This window comes from Hylobates moloch, unplaced genomic scaffold, assembly GCF_009828535.3.
Source record: "Hylobates moloch isolate HMO894 unplaced genomic scaffold, HMol_V3 SCAFFOLD_21, whole genome shotgun sequence".
Taxonomy (NCBI): Eukaryota; Metazoa; Chordata; class Mammalia; order Primates; family Hylobatidae; genus Hylobates; species Hylobates moloch.
In genome coordinates, this window is record NW_026652296.1 from 23143862 (window position 1) to 23159454 (window position 15593).

The window sequence follows — 15593 nt, forward strand, 5'->3', positions numbered from 1 at the left end:
CCACTCCCATGGTCACCACTGGAACCACTGACCCTGCTGGAACCCACACTTGTGTGTGGTCAACTGAAATTGTCTACTGCTACTGCTGCTATGTTTTGTCTCTTGCTAGAACCTCCCATTAGCAGAACCTACTGGCCCCAGCTGATGAGATCATCTGACAAATGTAGTTTGCAGACTTCTAGCCCCCACAATAACCGCAGAGAATGGAAGCCATGAGAGCCATCAGCAAATAATTGGTCCACAAGATGTCCTCAGTCAACAAAGCAAATAATTGAAGAAACCCTTTGAAACCATAAAACAGAAGTGGATGAATTTCTGTCCCTGTAGCACCAACATGGGTGCCAGAACAAATCTTTGAGATGGATGAGCCTGTAGGACCAAGGTTTTCTGAAGTTTAGGAGCAGCAAAACTCTTTCCCCAGAAGTGACAGCTATATATGTCCCAGAGAACAGCTCTCATGAGGCCAGGGAGGGGACCTGTGGCACACACATCCAAATCCTTCAGGGCAGCCTGCTCCTCCTCTCCACATTCCTCTTGACAGCCCCCAAAGGCATACACAAAACCATCTGAGAAACCAATGTCTGCCCAGATCTTAATTATGAAGTTGACTGAGTAATGACCCAGGCAGGCTAATACCATTGAAATAATTAATTCCTTACAGTTCCCAAGACAAGGGGGCATGCCACACCATGCAGGGCCACATGGAAATCACCAGGATTGGTCAGCAGGCAGGAGCAGGAGCAGCTACAGCCTACGGGTTTCCTTGGGAAAGGCAATGCAGGGTAAATGACTTGAGGATAGTTTGAATAATTCTGGTGGGTGGGAAGCATAAGGGATTTCCGTAGTTGTCTGGTGCCTGGCCCTGGGTGAAAATGATGCCTTGGTGCAAAAGAGTTGGATATTATTTTATTTTTATTTTTATTTTTTTGAGACATGGTCTCGATTTGTTGCCCAGGCTAGAATGCAGTGACACAATCACAGCTCATTGTGGCCTCGACCTCTCAGACTCAAGCAATCCTCTTGCCTCAGCCTCCTGAGTAGCTGGGACCACAGGTACGTGCCACCACACCTAGCTCATTTTTAAATTATTTATAGTGACTGGGTCTCCCCATGTTGCCTAAGCTGGTCTGAAATTCCTGGGCCCAAGCAATCCTCTTGCCTCAGCCTCCCAAAGTGCTGGGATTACAGGCATGAGCCACTGCGCCTGTCCTGAGAGTTAAATTTTTTAAAGTGGTTCAGAGTACGGGCTCTAGATCACAGGGGAAATGTTGGCCTTGTGATTAATGGATGCCAGAGACAAGAACAGAATCTAAGAAAACACAGACAGGAAACCACCTTGAAATGACTAACCTTGTCTTATTCTCATGCATACACCCATTTTACAAATGGAAAAGGGAAAAGGACCTCCCCAAAGTTTTACACTGAGTTTGAGTTGAGATGAGGACTCAGGCCACCTCTTGTCTTCCAGCCCAAGCCCCTTTCCCTGGCTCCTTTAGGCTGGTAAGTGTTGGGGAGTATTTGCAAGGCTAGATAAATCTTTCCCTTTTTGCTCTATGCTCCCCATGTTAGCTGTCTGCAATGAACCTCTAGTCCCTGTCAGCTTTCTTTCCCCTACCCACCACATGAGCCAAATCCTCTAAACACCGCCTCTGCAGTAGGGGTTTCAGAAACCATTCTGGAACTGCTGTTTGCCTAAGAACCAGCTGTGCATGGTAGAAAAAGCACAGGCAAAATGAATGTACTAGAACTGCATGTACCAACGTGTCTTCATCTCAGGATTACGTAAGTCCAAACAAGCAAGTTGCAGAATGACAGGTCCATCCGAGACCCTTGCTCATCAGGACTTTTCTGTACCCCGTCTTAGAGAAGAGGTTCCCCCTGCCCCCATCACTCACACACTGCCCATTCCCAGTGTGTTCTGTCCCTCAAGTCTCAGCCGTAATGTCCCTTCCCTAGAGAGGCCTTCCGTGACCACCCCATTTGAGTTGCCTCCCTGCAGATAATGTCTCTCTACAGAATATGTTTGCAATAGCAACTATTAGCTCGTTTATCTCCCCACTGTCTGTTAGCTTCCTGAGGGCGGAACCATGTCTGTCTTTATTTCAACTTTATTTCCAGTGCTTCAAACACATAAGGCACTCAATAAGTGAGTGTCGAATGAATGAATGTGTGAATGAATGGGAGTAAGCTCAAAGAGGGGTAATTACTCACGCCAAGGCTCCCCCGCCCCCACCCGTGGGCTCTTTCCCGAGCCCCTCCCTCCCCAGGAGTTCAGGCTCCAAGATGGGTTCAACCTGCCTTGGAGGGCTCCCTGGCCCTCTTTCCCTCTGTCTGAAGTTTCCCATCCCCCTGAAATGGGAGGGCCCAGGAGACCTCCCCACGACACCTGCCGCTGAAGAGCGTCCTCCCCAGGGAAAAAGGACGGGGCGCGGGGTGGCGGGGCCTCCCCGCTCCACCACGTCCTCACACCAGGCCCTGCAGGGGAAGGGAGCGCGCGCAGCTCCTGCGCCCACCTCTTCTGCGAAGCAGCCACTGCAATCTGCAGCCTGACCTCAATTAGCCCGGTGCCTACGCGCGCCAATTACCGCGTCAATCACTGATCCGGCTGCTGCAGAGGGGAGGTGGGGGAAGGAGGAGGGGAGAGGGCCTGGCTAAGAGCAGCCCTGGCCGCCCTGGACTGGCTGAAACGGGTCTAGACCTGGGGAGGCCACTGCTGAGACCCCCTTTCTCTCCTCTAGCCCACCTCAAGGGATCCCTCTCGTCCCTCTCATCAATACTCCGGACTCATTCCAGATGGCCTCCCCCACCGAACACCCACCCACCTCCCCATGATCCACACTGCTCTGTGCAACTGTGCGTGCCTCAGTTTCCCCATCCACTAGATTGTAAACTCTGGGAGAAAGAATTGGTATCTTTTCTCTTGTACACCCTAAACACTTAATAGTAAAAGTAAGATAATTAAAATAGCAAACCCATTATATGGGAATCAAAGTAATACCCCGGAAGAGAGGAATCTCCAGTGCCTGAAACACGAGGCTACAGTAAGATGTCCAGGGAATTACGGAGGATTGGCACACAATGAGTGCACCATAAATGCTGTTATCACCTCCCTCCCTTTAGTCAAACATCTGATGACACTGATGCAGGACAGGCAAGCCCCAACTTAGCCCAGAAGGATTCTTGGCTTCACCCAGGAAAGAATTCAAGGGCGAGCTGGTTGTGTTAGTAACTTTTATTGAAGCGGCAGTGTACGCAGCCACAGAGGCAGTACTGATCCTTGCAGAGCAGGGCTACCCCATAGGCAGCGTACCCAGAGTAGCAGCTTAGAGCTAGTTCTACACTCGTATTTATACCCATTTTTAATTATATGCAAATTAAGGAGCAGTTGATGCAAAAATGTCTAGGATGAGGATAACTTCCGGTTTGTCCAGTGGTTGCCATAAAAAGCGTCAGTAACTTCCAGCTGTTGCCATGGCAATGGTAAACTGACCTGGCGCACTGGTGAGCACATCTTACAGGGAGATGCTTTGTTTGGGGAGGGGCTTCCATCGCAGATCTGTTTTAGCTAGTCCTCAATTTGGCCCAGTGTCCAAGCCTGGCCTCTGGAGTCTAGTGCCGCCTTCTACCACAACACGATCTCTGTGCCAGACTCTGGGCTGGATGCCATGCCAGGGACCCAACCAGGAGGCTGGCCTGGTGCACACAGGAGGTCATGGTCAGCTGGTTTTCACTAGATTGTTGAGGTTTGTCTTCTCCACATCCTCATTTTTCAAGCCCTGAAGCTTTTCTGACCTTGTAAAATATGAGATGGAGGCACGAAGATGGGACCAAAGATTGAGACACTTGGGTTGGAGCTCACTAAGGAGACAAAAGTCCCAGCCCCTATCCTTAGGAACGTCCTGCTCTGCAGAGCAGACAGTCCATTTTTTTTTTTTTTTTTTTTTTTTGCTAAAGCTCTTGGGACAGGTTTTTCCTCTGTCACCCAGGCTGGAGTGCAGTGGTGCAATCATAGCTCACTGCAATCTCCGCCTCCCTGGCTCAAGCGATCCTCTGGCCTCAGCCCCCTGAGTAGCTGGGTCCACAGGTGCATGCCGCCACGACCAATTAATTTTAATTTTTTTTTTTTTTGTAGAGATGGGGCACGGGGTGGGGAGTGTCTCTCTAAGTTGCTCAGGCTGGTCGCGAACCTCGGCCTTCCAAAGTGCTGGAATTACAGGTGTGAGCCACCATGCCTAGCTGGACAACATCCTGCTGACTGTGCAGGACAAAGCTGCCCTAGTTAGGTCTCCCCAACACTCTTTCTGTGTTCCTTCTCTGGTGCCTTTGGAACACCTCCCCTCACCAACTTCCTGCCTCTGGTGCAGCTGTAACCATGACGCTGCCCCACCATGACTCCAGCTGACCATTTAGAGTCCCCCATCAGCCTAGCCAAGTGATTGGCCCAAGGATGGGCATGTGACCCCAGCAAAGCCAATCAGAGTTTGCCCTGGGATTGCTATAGAGAAAGATGCTCTTAGGGTTGCTGAAGTGGGGGGTTGAGTCAGGGGTTGCTGGTGGCCACTTTACTGGCCATAGACAGAGCCCATTTGCATAAATGAAGCCAAGCCTGGGAAAGATGGGGAGAGAGACAGAAATATCGTTTGAGCCCCTGGTTCTCTCAGTTACTTGACACAAGCAATTGAATCTTGCTCAAGCCAATGGAAGTCGGGTTTGTGTCAGTTGCAACCAAGAGTCTTTTGTCTGTTTGTTTTGAGACAAGGTCTCCCTCTGTCACCCAGGTTAGAGTGCAGTGGTGTGATCTCCACTCACTGCAACCTCTGCCTCCCAGGTTCAAGTGATCCTTCCACCTCAGCCTCCCAAATAGCTGGGACTACAGGCACATACCAGCACGCCCAGCTAATTTTCTATTTTTTTGTAGAGACGAGGTTTTGCCATGTTGCTCAGGCTGGTCTCAAACTCCTGAGCTAAAGCAATCTGCCCACCTCAGCCTCCCAAAGTGCTGGGATCACAGGCATGAGCCACCACGCCCAGCCCAAGAGTCTTTTACTTTCCAGAATTTCTACATTGGGCACATCAAATTATTATTATCAAACACATAGAGAGAGATGCTCTTAGAAGCTCTCAGGTACAAAGGTGATGTCCACCATTTTCTGTTCATTTGTGCTTTTATATCATTTCTACAGTAAGTATTACTTTTGTGATACCAAATAGCAATTGTTTTAAAACATACTTTACCTATGATTTTGGGACATAATGATGAGTCCCAGAAGTTGGTGCTGTATGTTTCTGTTCATGCAAGGTTCACGACCAGGCAAACTGGGTCTATTAGTACGAAAGGTCAGAAGGGTGGTTACCTCTGGGGGGATGTGGAATGGGAAGGGTGCAAGGGAGCCTTCAGGGTTGATGGAATCATTATCTTTACCTGGGTAAAAGTTACACAGGTATATGCATATATAAAGAGTCATTGGCCAGGCGCAGTGGCTCACGCCTGTAATCCCAACACTTTGGGAGGCCAAGGCGGATCACTTGAGGTCAGGAGTTCAAGACCAGCCTGGCCAGACATGGGGTGAAACCCCGTCTCTACCAAAAAAAAAAAAAAAAAAAAAAAAACCAAAATATTAGCTGGGCGTGGTGGCACACACCTGTAATCCCGACTACTCAGGAGGCTGAGGCAAGAGAATTGCTTTAACCCAGGAGGCGGAGGTTGCAATGAGCCGAGATCACACCACTGCACTCCAGCCTGGGTGACAAAGCAAGACTCCATCTCAGAAAAAAAAGGAAAAAAATGTCATTAAGTTGTATTTAAAGATGTGTGTATTTTACTGAGTATGTACTGTACCTCAATAAAAATTTTGGAATAGAATAACATGTATTCATATATCTGGGTACCTTATAGCTCTACAAAGCTCCCTCACTTAGCCCACTATCCCACTCAAATTTCACATGAAGAATAAGAAATTTTTTCTTTATTAGGATTCTGGTATACAATAACAATAAGACAACTTACATTGCCAAGCATGATGGTATATGCCTGTAATTCCAGCTACTACAGAGGCTGAGGCAGGAAGACTGCTTGAGCCTGGGAGTTCAAAACCAGCCTGAGCAATACAGCAAGACACCTGTCTGAAAATAAATGAATACATAAATATTTTTTAAATAAGTAAATAAAGCAACTTACGACCAGGTGCAATGGCTCACACCTGTAATCCCAGCACTTTGGGAGGCCGAGGCAGGTGGATCACCTGAGGTCAGGAGTTCAAGACCAGCCTGGCCAACCTGGTGAAACCCCACCTCTACTAAAAATATAAAAGTTAGCTGGGCGGGATGGTGGGCACCTGTAATCCCAGCTACTAGAGAGGCTGAGGCAGGAGAATCGCTTGAACCTGGGAGGCGGAGGGTTGCAGTGAGCTGAGATCATGCCACTGCACTCTAGCCTGGGCAACAGAGTGAGAATCTATCTCAAAAAAAAAAAAAAAAAGAAAAAAAAAAACAGGTAAAAAATTAAAATAATGATAGACAAGATCATGGGGGCCACAACCTTCTCCGTAACCACCTCTGGGAAGCCTTTCTCCCCTGTGAGACCCTGCACGGATTCTCACTGCCCCCACGATACTATGACTATGACGGAGTAGACGTGAATCAGTCTGGCAAACCTGACAGAGCTGCATCCTCCTCAAACAGCCTGGCATTTGGAACAGAAAAGCCCACTTTCCCAGCAAAAGTGATTTCTAGTATTAATGGGCGGAACCTTCTCCTGGATTGATCCCCCTTTTCACAGGACTAATTATAGATTTATTAATATTTATGGGCCTCTAGTCACAGCCGATAGTTCTTGTTTGAGGACATTAAGCCTTATCTCACTACCTCCAGGAAGGGGCACTTGAAGCCAGCTCTAATTGGGTGACCTGCAATCAAGATAGAAGGGAAAAAAATGACAATAGCTCGCCTGTTGCCATATATTAAAATACGGTCCGCCCAGCATAATGATTATCTTTAGAATTAATAATCTTGCTAGTCCAGGTTTGGCCCTAATAGCAGGAAATTGTATTAAATACTTTGCTAAGAGCAATCAGGTTTTTGATAAGGCTAATGGCCCTGCCCCTGGCTGTTTCTCATCCCTGAGCTCTCTGTTTTCCTTCCCCAGCAAAATGCTAGTTTGTCCATATCCCTTGTCATCTAAAGTCAGCATCACCCAGTGCTGTCTCCTGATGGGGCTCCTGCTGCCTCTCTCATCCCCATCCCATCCATCTTAGGTACTGCGACACGATTCATCTTTGGAAGTTGCAGCTCTGGCCCTGCCATGCCCCTACTCCACAATCTTCAGTGGCTCCCCATTGTCTACTGTATGAATGGACATCTAGCCCTTTGAAATTCAGTCCCAACTGCTCCATACTTTGTTCTCTGCAAGGACCCTAACTTTTAGCCACACTGGACAGTTCCTTTCTGTTTCCAGAACACACCTACAGTATCAGAAATAACATGGGCTTGGAAATTGGAGCGCCTAGAGTCAGATCCCACTGCCAGTTGTTTAACCTTGTACAAAATGCTCAACTGCTTTGAGCCTGTTTCCTTATCTGCAAGATGGAGATGATAATATTGTCTACCTCATATGGCTGGTAGTAAGGATTGTATGTGTGCCCATATCTGGGCTAGGCCCTCCCCAACATTATCTCCATAAATTGAGCACTGTTACCTCATGTTGCACTGATGGCAACCAAGGCTCAGATAGGTGAAGTGACTTGCCCAAGGTCACACAGCAAATAAGTGGAGGAGTGGGGATTTGAACCTAGGTCCGGGGAGCTCCAGTCTCCTTCGAGACTGGTGAGCTCAATCAGAAGGCTGAAGCTTGAGCTCCGGTTCTTGCTGGACTGCAGTCCGGTCCTGACCTCTGTGCCCCTTTCCTAGAACCTTGGCCCTCTGCACTGTGGTCAGCAGCCTCTCCTCTTGGAATGAAGGAGGGTTCTGGGCCCTTCTCTGTGTCCTCCAGGTCTCTCTCCTCATCACCAGCTGGGGTCTTATTTTAAGAACAACAGAATTATCTTCCTGGGATCCAGACCTTACCCTGCCCAACTCTGACCCTTGTACTCTTGGGGTGAGGTCACCTAACTCCACCTGGTCGCCCTCCTTGAGACTCAAACATTGTGATTGGGAGCCAGAGGCAGGCATTCACCTGACTTCTCCTTCCTGGCAACCAATATGTGTAATGGAAGAGACATGTGCAAAGGGCTGTGTGGGTTTGGGGAGGAAGGCTCTGCCTGGGCACAGCATGACAGGATGTCTGAAAAAGGGAATTGGAAGCCGGCCTTGGAAAGGGGAAATTCACCAGACAGAGGTGGGAAACCAAAGTCTTTGAGGCAGAGGGACCAGGAAACACAGGGAGGCATGGCATCACACCCTGTCTTAGGAAAACAGCTGGAGTGGAGGCGTGTGGATGGCATCAGCCAGAGTCAAGACCAGCGAGGAAATCCACTGGAGGTGATGTGGGGAGGAGGTCTGCAATTCCAGAAGATGTACAGGAACTGGGGCTCACCCTTCCATGTAAAGGGGTCAAGGAGCAGTGCAGCAAAGAGCCTCCCAGACCCCAAGAACGACTGCCTCCTGTCACCTTCCCACTCACAGCAGCCATCACTGGGACAGCGTTAAGGTGCTGCTGACAGGTGCCGCCGCAGGCACCGCTATTGCCAGGGAGGCCTGACAGCCGCTCCAGCTGTCTCCCATCAGAGAGAACACACATCTGAGACCAGACTTGATGAGGTTGTCTCCAGACAGGCATCTGCAGAGAAAGAGAGGGCATGCAACAGGCCACTGTTATAATGCATTCCCCACCCGTCTCCCCAGCAACACCACCCAACAAGAGGCTCCTAAGCACCAGAGATCCTCTGAGGGTCTTTCTCGGGCTCCCTCGACCTTTCTGGCTCATGCAGGCACACAAACACGCCCTTAAACATGTCTCAGAGACCATTGATGTGCAATATGACAAATATATACATGTGCATGGACACTGTCACACATGAGCATTCCATAGATGCATCTGCACTGGAGTATAAGCATGCACAAAGGCTGGGTGTGGTGGCACACACCTGTAATCCCAGCACTTTGAGAGGCTAAGGTGGGAGAATCACTCGGGCCCAGAAGTTCTAGACCAGCCCGGGCAATATGGTGAAACCCCATCTCTACAAAAAAATCAAAAATATTTAGCTGGATGGGGTGACAGGCACCTGTATTCCCAGCTACTCAGGAGGCTGAGGCAGGAGGATCATTTGAGCCTGGGAGTTTGAGCCTGCAGTGAGCCGTATTCATACCATGGCACTCCAGCCTGGGTGACAGAGCAAGACCCTGTCTCGAAAAAAAAAAAAATTCATGCACAAACATGCACACGTGTACATACACACTCATGCCAATTTCCAAACACAAATACTTCCATAGACACACACAGACATGGGTATGCCCATGTATTCATTCTTTGATTCCCATATACTCATGAACACCGATGTGCGCACCCCATTCACAGCCGTACACACAGTGTTTAAATGTGGGTTCTCTCAAAGGAAAAGTCTAAGACTGGGATTTGGGTGCAAATAGTTTATGTGGGATCCCAGGAATCTCAGCAAGGATGACAGGAGACAAATGTGTATTCTGAGTGAGTTACCACCTGGGGTCTCTGGGGCTCCGTCCTGCTAGACATCCTCTGAAAGACCATGTGAGACGCACTTCAGAATTGTCTCTGAAGGGCAAGGAAGTTGTTGGTGCTTCTCTAAAATTCCTGGTTGGTTCCTTGTTGTTGTTGTTGTTGTTTTGAAATGGTGTCTTGCTCTGTCGCCCAGGCCAGAGTGCAGTGTCAAGATCTTGGCTCACTGCAACCTCTACCTCCCGGGTTCAAGCGATTCTCCTGCCTCAGCTTTCCAAGTAGCTGGGATTACAGGCATATGCCACCACACTCAGCTAATTTTTTTTTTCTTTTCTTTTCTTTCTTTCTTTTTTTTTTTTTTTTTTGTATATATTTAGCAGAGACACGGTTTCGCCATGTTGGCCAGGCTGGTCTCAAACTCCTGACCTCAAGTGATCTGCCCGCCTCGGCTCCCCAAAGTGCTGGGATTCCAGGCGTGAGCCACCATGCCTGGCTTTCACTACATCTCCTGTTCCTTGTTGACTGAGGGTTGCTTCTGGGCACTAATTCTGCATTTCTGGGCTAAGCGCACGCAGGAAGCACCCTTAGATAAAGACACAGAAAACCATTACTGTGTCTTTCAGACCTACGAGGTTCACTGAAAGTATCCACCACATCCAGGATATATCCTGATACATGAGCTCTCCAAAACATGTGATCAATGTTTGCATTGATTCCAAGAGCCACATGTTAAACATGTTAACATACCTGAAATTGAGATATGCCTTACAATTAAAATTAACTTTTTCTTCCTTTTTAGTACATAAAATACTGTTTTCATTAATAGAATCTCAGACTTAGTGAAATATTTATTATAGGCTGGGCGCAGTGGCTCACGTCTGTAATCCCAACACTTTGGGAGGCCAAGGCGGGCAGACTACTTAAGGTCAAGAGTTCGAGACCAGCCTGGCCAACATGGCGAAACCCCATCTCTACTAAAAATACAAAATTAGCTGGGTGTTGTGGCACATGCCTGTAATCCCAGCTACTCTGGAGGCTGAGGTAGGAGAATCACTTGAACCCAGGAAGAAGAGATTGCAGTGAGCCGAGATTGCACCACTGCACTCCAGCCTGGGCGAGAGAGCGAGACTCCATCTCAACAAAACAAAAACAAACAAAAAAAACAGAAATATTTATTATATACATATATATGCTGCCATGTGCCTAGAGTATCTCTGGAAAGATACACAAGAAACTAAGAAAATGGCATGGCAGAACATGGACTTTTATGACAGTTTTATTGAGATATAATTCATATGCCATAAAATTTATTCTTTTAAAGTGCGCATTCAGTGTCTTTAGTATATTCACAAAGTTGTACAATGACTATTTAATTCCAGAATATTTCCATCACCTCAAAACGAAACCCCATACCCATTAGCAGTCAGACCTCATTTCTCCCTGCTCCCAGCCCTAGGCAACCACCAATCTACTTCCTGTCTCCATGGAGTTCCTTATTTAGATCTCTCATATAAGTGGAATAATACAATGTGTGGCCTTTTGTGTCTTCTTTCACTTAGCATAATGTTTTCAAGGGTCATCTATGTTGCAGCACCTTTCTTTTCATGGCTTAATAATACCCTGTTGTATGGATGTACCACATTTTGTTTACACATTCATCAGCTAATGGATATTTGGGTTGCTTACACCTTTTGGCTATTATAAATAATGTTGCTATAAACATACATTAGTAAGTTTTTGTGTGAAAATAGGTTCATTTGACTTGGATGTATACCTAAGAGTAAAATTGCTGGGTCCTGTAGTAACTCTATGTCCAACTTTTTGAGAAACTAACAAAAAGTTTCTATTTTGTATTCCCATCGGTAATGTATGAGGGTTTCAATTTCTCCAAATCCTTGCCAGGTAACACCTGTTATTGTCCTTTTTTCATTATTATACCCATCCTACTAGGTATAAAGTGGTACATTCATTTATTTCCTCTTTAATTTTTATTATGTAATTGTCTCTGCTTACTGTGGATTTAGTTTGCCCTAATTTAGTTTGCTCTAATTTCTTTATGGAGGAAGTTTAGGTGACTGATTCGAGATCTTTCTTTATTTTAATATAGGTGGTTGTAGCTGTAAACTTTCTTCTAAGCACACTGCCTAAGCAACATCCCATAAGTTGTGGTATGTTGTGTTTTCATTTTCATTCATCTCAAAGTATTTTCTAGCTTTCCTTGTTTTTCTTTTTTGACTAATTGGCTAGTTAGTAGTGTGTTGTTTCTATTTCCACATTTTTTGAAAACTGCTTTCCCAAAGTTCTTTCATTATGTTTTTATAATTAATTTCATTTTATGTGGAAAGAAAACATATTTTGTATGATTTAAATCCTTTTGAACGTATGAGACTAGTTCTGTGACCTAACATATTATCTATTTTAGAGAATGAGATGTGTGTACTTGAGAAAAACGCTGTTGTTGAGGGGAATATTCCATAGATGTCTGTTAGGTCAAGTTAGTTTTTAATATTGTTCAGGTCTTTCATTTCCTTGTTGATCTTCTGCATAGGTATTGTATTCATTTTTAAAAGTAGAATATTAAAGTTTCCATCTATTATTGTTGAATTGTCTATTTCTGCCTTCAATTCTGTCAGTTTTTGCTTCATATATTTTGGAGCTTTATGGTTAGATGCATATGTGTTTATAGCTGTTATGTATACCTGATGGATTGACCATTTTATCATTATGAAACATCCTTTTTTGTCTCTAGTATTAATCTTTATCTTAAAGACTATTGTGTCTAATGTTAGTATAGCCTCTCCAGAACTCTTTTGGTTATGATTTTCATGTTACGTATTTTTCCTTTTTTTCTTACCTGATAAGGTAGAATTCATGTCTGCCATTTTACTTTGCCATGTGTATGTCTTACGTCTTTTTGTTCCTCTATTCCTCCAATACTACCTTCTTTAGTGTTAAACGGATAATTTCTAGTATACCTTTTTTTTTTTTTTTTTTTTGAGACAGAATCTCGGGCTGTTGCCCAGGCTGGAGTAGCAATGGCACGATCTTGGCTCACTGCAACCTCCACCTCCCGGGTTCAAGTGATTCTCATGCCTCAGCCTCCTGAGTAGCTGGGATTACAGGTGCCCACCACCATGTCTGGCTAATTTTTGTATTTTTACTAGAGACGGGGTTGCACCAGGTTGGCCAGGCTGGTCTTGAATGCCTGACCTCAAGTGATCCACCCACCTCAGCCTCCCAGAGTACTGGGATTACAGGTGTGAACCACCATGCCTGGCTACTAGTATACCATTTTTATTATCTTGTTTTGTTTCTTTTATTTTTTGAGTTATTTTCTTAGTGGCTTCCCTGGAGATTACAATCAATATATTAACTTAAAATAATCTAATTTGGTTCAATACCAATATAATTTCCATAGTATACTAAAACATTGCTCCAATATACTTTCATTTCCTCCCTCCTCTTTTATACTATTGTTGCCATACAAATTACCTCTCTATACATTACATTATAAGCCCATCAACATAGCTTTATAATTATTGCTTTGTGCAGTTATCTTTTAAATAAGATTGAAGAAAAATTTATAAACAAAATTACATTTATGTAGCCGTGTATCTACCTATGTAGTTATCGTTCCTCCTTATTTCTATACTTTACTTCTATAACCTTTGTTTCTTCATGCAGATTCCGGTTACTGTTCTTTCATTTCAACCTAAAGGACTCCCTTTAGTATTTCTTGTAAGGCAAATCTTCTAGTAGTAGATTCTCCAATATTTTAAATCTAGGAATGTCTTAATTCCCCCTTTTGAAGAATAATTTGCTGGATAAAGAATTCTTAGTTAGTAGTCTTTCTTTCAGCACTTCAAATATTCATCCCACTGCTTTCTGGTCTTCATGGTTTCTCATATAAAGTCAACTGTTAATCTTATTGAGGACTGCTTGCACCTGGTGAATCACTTTTATCTTGAGACTTTCAAGATTCTCTCTGCTTTGGGCTTTCAACAGTTTGACAATGAAGTGCCTAGATACAGACCCCTTTAAGTTTATCCTTCTTGGAGTTTGTTGCACTTCTTGGATGTGCAGATTAATGTTTTTTGACTAAATTTCTGGAGGTTTTGGTCATTATTTCTTCAAATATTCTTTCTTCCTCATCTCTCTCTCCCGTCTTTCTGAGACTCCCATTTTGCACATGTTGGTACACTTGGTGGTATCCTACAGGTCTCTGAGGCTCTAGAGTTCACTTCTGTTTCTCAGACTGGTCCATGACCAGATCCCATCCTGAAGCTGTCTAGGGCCCCCCTCCTACCTCGTGCCATCAGTCATGTCATTAGCACACAAAAGACACTAATTACTCTGGAGATTCCAAAAGTTTTAGAAGCTATATCCAAAGAAACAGGTAGAAAACCAAATACCACCGTTTTCAAAAACATCACAGAGATAGGGAGAGAGAAATGGGATTAAGGCAGGTTAAAACATCATGGAGGTGGATGCCTGTGGTGCCAGCTACTCAGAAGACTGGCAGGTGGGAGGATTGCTTGAGCCCAAGAGGTTATGGTTGCCGTGCCATGATCATGCCACTGCACTCTAGCCTGGGTGACAGAGCAACACTTGGTCTTAGAAAAACAAAAACAAAACATCATAAAGCTCATGGTCTTACCAAGATTCAGCTATTTTAAAATCAACACTCCTCAGATTATTGTAAGCTTTTAATTTCCAGCATTTTAAAAGGGTATATTGGAGAGTTTCTCCAGTATTTTCATTGCTTTTATGAAGGAGCAGATTTTTGGAAGTCCTTCCTCCACCATTCAAAAAGCCACTGGGACATGGACTTTACTTATGTATCTTTTTTAATTGTGTGAAGTTTTATGGTGTCCAGGTATTACCAAATCAAAAAATAGAATAAATATAAAAATGAAATAGGGTACATACACATCTCCATGTGCACACACAGGATCCAGGAGCCCACATGCATAAGCATAGAAATGTGCCTGTAACACACATTCATTCATCCATGCTGTGGAGTGGCAGGGTCAGCTCTGGGTTTCAGGAGTCTCCCCAACCCCTGGTTGCAGTGTGGAGCTTGGAGAGGATGAGATGGAAGGCAGAGAAGCCAAGAAGAGGCTGGGGAGTCATCTGGCAGCAGTGAAGGTGTGGCATGGACTTGGTCCAGGGGGAGCTACACGCATGTCCACAGCTACTAACTCCTCAGGACCCCATGTGCATACAGGTCTAGTCATGTCCACATGTAGACACAGAGTCTGTGTGTTCAGGCCTGCATGCATCCGGCAGCGTGCTGTTCAAGTTAAAGAGAAACGCAGTACAGATGTCCCAGAAGGGCTGGGGGACTGAATTATAAAACATAAGGGGACTTGGTGAATAGGACAAGATTCTGGAGGGGAGGGAATGAGGAAGATGCAGTTTTCTGGCCTGATGCCCTGGGCCCACCAGCTTCCCTCTATCGGGCAGACCCATGCACCACATTCTGCTCTGGGACACCCTTTTCCAGCTATGCTGACCCATCCTGGTCCTTCCAGAAGCCTATCTCTAGGATAGGGCACAGCTTTGTCAGCCCCTTGTGGAGTTGGCAGGGGGGTGTCATCCTTGGTCACCCTGATTTGTTATCAGCCCTTTCTATGTCATTCTAGGTCACTTCCCTTCCTTATGAACAATATCTGCAGATGAGAGTAATGTTTGTATCTTGACCTATCCCACCCCTGGAGTTAATCTTATCATGCACTCTGGGTCACTCCACTGCAGAGAGTACACAGGCAAAGGCTGGAAGCTCGCTGGGTAAGCTCCCGGATGTCACAGACATGACTAGCTCATCCCTAACCCCTTCTGACACCAAAGATTACAGGCCTTCTAAGTCCAAGATGCTACAATTCAGGATTTTTCAAGACACAATTTCTTTTTGTTATGAATTACCTCAGACATTCAAAGAATAAATTAATAAAGATGGATGTGC